Source organism: Ovis aries, unplaced genomic scaffold, assembly GCF_016772045.2.
Source record: "Ovis aries strain OAR_USU_Benz2616 breed Rambouillet unplaced genomic scaffold, ARS-UI_Ramb_v3.0 scaffold_90, whole genome shotgun sequence".
NCBI classification, from domain to species: Eukaryota; Metazoa; Chordata; class Mammalia; order Artiodactyla; family Bovidae; genus Ovis; species Ovis aries.
In genome coordinates, this window is record NW_024599829.1 from 29,300 (window position 1) to 32,999 (window position 3,700).

The 3,700-nt window shown below is 39.9% G+C and overlaps 1 pseudogene; it reads right to left on the reverse strand.

The window, feature by feature from the left end:
* Positions 1-1,084: 1,084 nt before the first annotated feature.
* On the reverse strand, positions 1,085-2,105 carry LOC101116292 (olfactory receptor 4C46-like; annotated as a pseudogene).
* Between the last annotated feature and the right edge of the window lie 1,595 nt (positions 2,106-3,700).

The window sequence follows — 3,700 nt, forward strand, 5'->3', positions numbered from 1 at the left end:
GAAAGAGGAGAGCAAAAAAGTTGCCTTAGAGCTCAACATTCAGAAAACGAAGATCATGGCATCCGGTCCCATCACTTATTGGGAAATAGATGGTGAAACAGTGGAAACAGTGTCAGACTTTATTTTTTTTTTTGAGCTCCAAAATCACCGCAGATGGTGACTGCAGCCATGAAATTAGAAGATGCTTACTCCTTGGAGGAAAAGTTATGACCAACCTAGATAACATATTGAAAAGCAGAGACATTACTTTGCCGACTAAGGTCCATCTAGTCAAGGCTATGGTTTTTCCTGTGGTCATGTATGGATGTGAGAGTTGGACTGTGAAGAAGGCTGAGCGCCAAGAATTGATGCTTTTGAACTGTGGTGTTGGAGAAGACTCTTGAGAGTCCCTTGGACTGCAAGGAGATCCAACCAGTCCATTCTGAAGGAGATCTACCCTGGGATTTCTTTGGAAAGAATGATGCTGAAGCTGAAACTCCAGTACTTTGGCCACCTCATGCGAAGAGTTGACTCATGGGAAAAGACTCTGATGTTGGGAGGGATTGGGGGTAGGTGGATAAGGAGATGACAGAGGATGAGATTCCTGGATGGCATCAAGGACTCGATGGACTTGAGTCTGAGTGAACTTCGGGAGATGGTGATGAACAGGGAGGCCTGGCGTGCTGGGATTCATGGGGTCACAAAGAGTCGAATGCGACTGAGCGACTGAACTGAACTGAACTGGAGGTTTCTGTTTGGATCATCCTCTTTTCTGTTTGTTTACTCACCTGTAAAATGGGGATAATAGCAGCACTTAACTCTTTGCATAGCATTAGAGATTACCACTAAATATCACTGAATGTTTTATTTTGTTTATTTAATTATGTTTGGATAAAAGCTTACAAATCTGTATACAATGACAAAGCTAGTAAGACTAAGTTCCAATTTTGTAGAAATTTTCCCATAAGCTGCATAGTCCCAGGCGAGATTCTTCTATCATTTCTTTCATCCATTTCTTCTTCTGTACTTGTAGAAGCTCTGATTTCTACTGTTCTTTTTCATAACATAGGTACTCTTTATTCATATGTCCATTTTGACCTTTGCATCAGTTGAATGAACACTGAGCTCCAAGCGCATATAATTTATCACTTAGTTTCACTTTTCTACTAAAAATTTTTCTAATTGCATTTTTCATCTGGTCATTTATCAAAGTATAGATTAATGGATTTAACATTGGAGCCATGACCGTGTAGAATACCATGTGGAAACTCCTTTATCAATAGGGAAAGAATCTGCTGGTATTATCTGCACAAATATGCTGGGTACAAAGAGTAAGAGGATCACCGTGATGTGGGAGACACAGGTGGAGAGGGCTTTTTGCCTTAACTCCAAGCTCTAGGTCCTTAAAGAGAGTAGAATTACTCTATAGGAGCCAACCAAGAGGAGAAAGATTAACAGACAAATGAATCCACTGTTGGTAGCAACAAAGAGCCCTAGAGTGTGGGTATCAGTGCAGGCAAGTTCAAGAAAAGGGTTCAGATCACACATAAAGTGGTCTATGACATTAGGGCCAGAGAAGAGTAAGCTGAAGGTGAAGAGGATTTGAATAGTTGCATGAAAAATGCCTCCTGCCCATGCCACTCCCACTAGGAACCAACACACCTGCCAGTTGATGATGCTTGTGTAGTGCAAGGGCTTGCAGATGGCCACATAGTGGTCATAGGCCATCGCAGTCAGCAGGATGGCATAAGCACCTCCAAATAAATGCTCCCCATAGATTTGGATCATGCATCCATTGAAAGAGCTGGTTTTCTTTTCATGGAGGGAATCTAAAATCAGTTTAGGAGTATTGACACAAGAATAGCAGACATCAATAAAAGAGAGATGAGCCAGGAAAAAGTACATGGGAGACCCCAGTAATGGGCCGGTGGTGATGGTGACCATAGTCAGCACATTTCCAACCTCAGACACGATGAAGACAACCAAAAACCAATATGACTTTGTTGGCTCCTAGTGGGAGCGGCATGGGCAAGAGGCTTTCTTCATGCAAATACGACTTTCTGCATCTTTGGATTCTGTGTGAGTCCCAGTAGAATAAACTCTGTTATGTTGTTTCTGTTCTCCATGTATTTCAGGTTATAATTAATGATATTATCTGACAAAAGATACAACATATTAGTTCTATTTTGAATTTAGTAAGCTTGTCAATATAATAAATAATTAACCCATAGTTTGTGCTGTATTATAAATGTTATGATTTTTTGTGATAAAATAAAATAATTCTGAAGCACTAAAAATTACTTAGGTATGAGTGTATGAGAATATAAAAATATAAGTGTAAGAATTTATAGGAGAATATGAATGTGGTGCAGAAGAGGGTTTTGAGAAAGAGGGCATCTTGTGTATAAGTATAGCAAATTTTAATGGACTTGAATGAAGTAGGCTGAGATTCAGTAAAGGGATGGAAACCAGAGAATGTAAGCCCATTATCAATCTATTTGTATTCAGTTCGGTTCAGTCGCTCAGTCGTGTCCCACTCTTTGCAACCCCATAAACCGCAGCACGCCAGACCTCCCTGTCCATCACCAACTCCCAGAGTTTACCCAAACTCATGTCCATTGAGTCAGTGATGCCATCTTACCATCTCATCCCCTGTCATCCCCTTCTCCTCCTGCCTTCAATCTTCCCCAAAATCAGGGTCTTTTCAAATGAGTCAGCTCTTCACATCAGGTGGCCAAAATATTGGAGTATCAGCTTCAACATCATTCCTTCCAGTGAACACCCAGGACTGATTTTCTTTAGGATGTACTGGTTGGATCTCCTTGCAGTTCAAGGGACTCCCAAAAGTCTTCTCCAACACCACAGTTCAAAAGCATCAATTCTTCAAATCTCAGATTTCTTTATAATCCAACTCTCACATTCATACAAGAATACTGGAAAAACCACACCCTTGACTAGACAGACCTTTGTTGACAAAGTAATGTCTCTGCTTTTTAATATATGTATTTAATTATGTATTACTTGACTAAATGTACCTTTGCATTGGTAATGGGAAAGTAGGAAAACATGCAGGGGGTATTGTGATAGAATTGATAAACCAATTGCCTAAACTCATTAGTTTTATAATAGCTGATATGGTTAATGAATAATTTCCATGGGCATGGCATGATAGCAGCCTGGAATTTGCACATAATCTCAAAGACTAATGTTAATTAGTAATATTAATGATGCTGTTAACTAAACCTTAATTTAAATAAACAATACCCCAATAAAATTACTTTTTTAATTTTTATTTTTACTTAATTTTACTTTAGAATACTGTATTGGTTTTGCCATACATTGACTTGAATCCACCATGGGTGAACATGCGTTCCCAAACATGAACCCCCGTCCCACCTCCCCCCCCCCATAACATCTCTCTGGGTCATCACCGTGCACCAGCCCCAAGCATGCTGTATCCTGCATTGAACGTAGACTGGCGATTCGATTCTTACATGATAGTATACATGTTTCAATGCCATTCTCCCAAATCATCCCACCCTCTCCCTTTCCCTCTGAGTCCCAAAATCCGTTATACACATCTGTGTCTTTTTTGTTGTCTTGCATACAGGGTTGTCATTGCCATCTTTCTAAATTCCATATATATGTGTCAGTATACTGTATTGGTGTTTTTCTTTCTGGCTTACTTCACTCTGTATAATCGGCTCCAATTTCATCCATC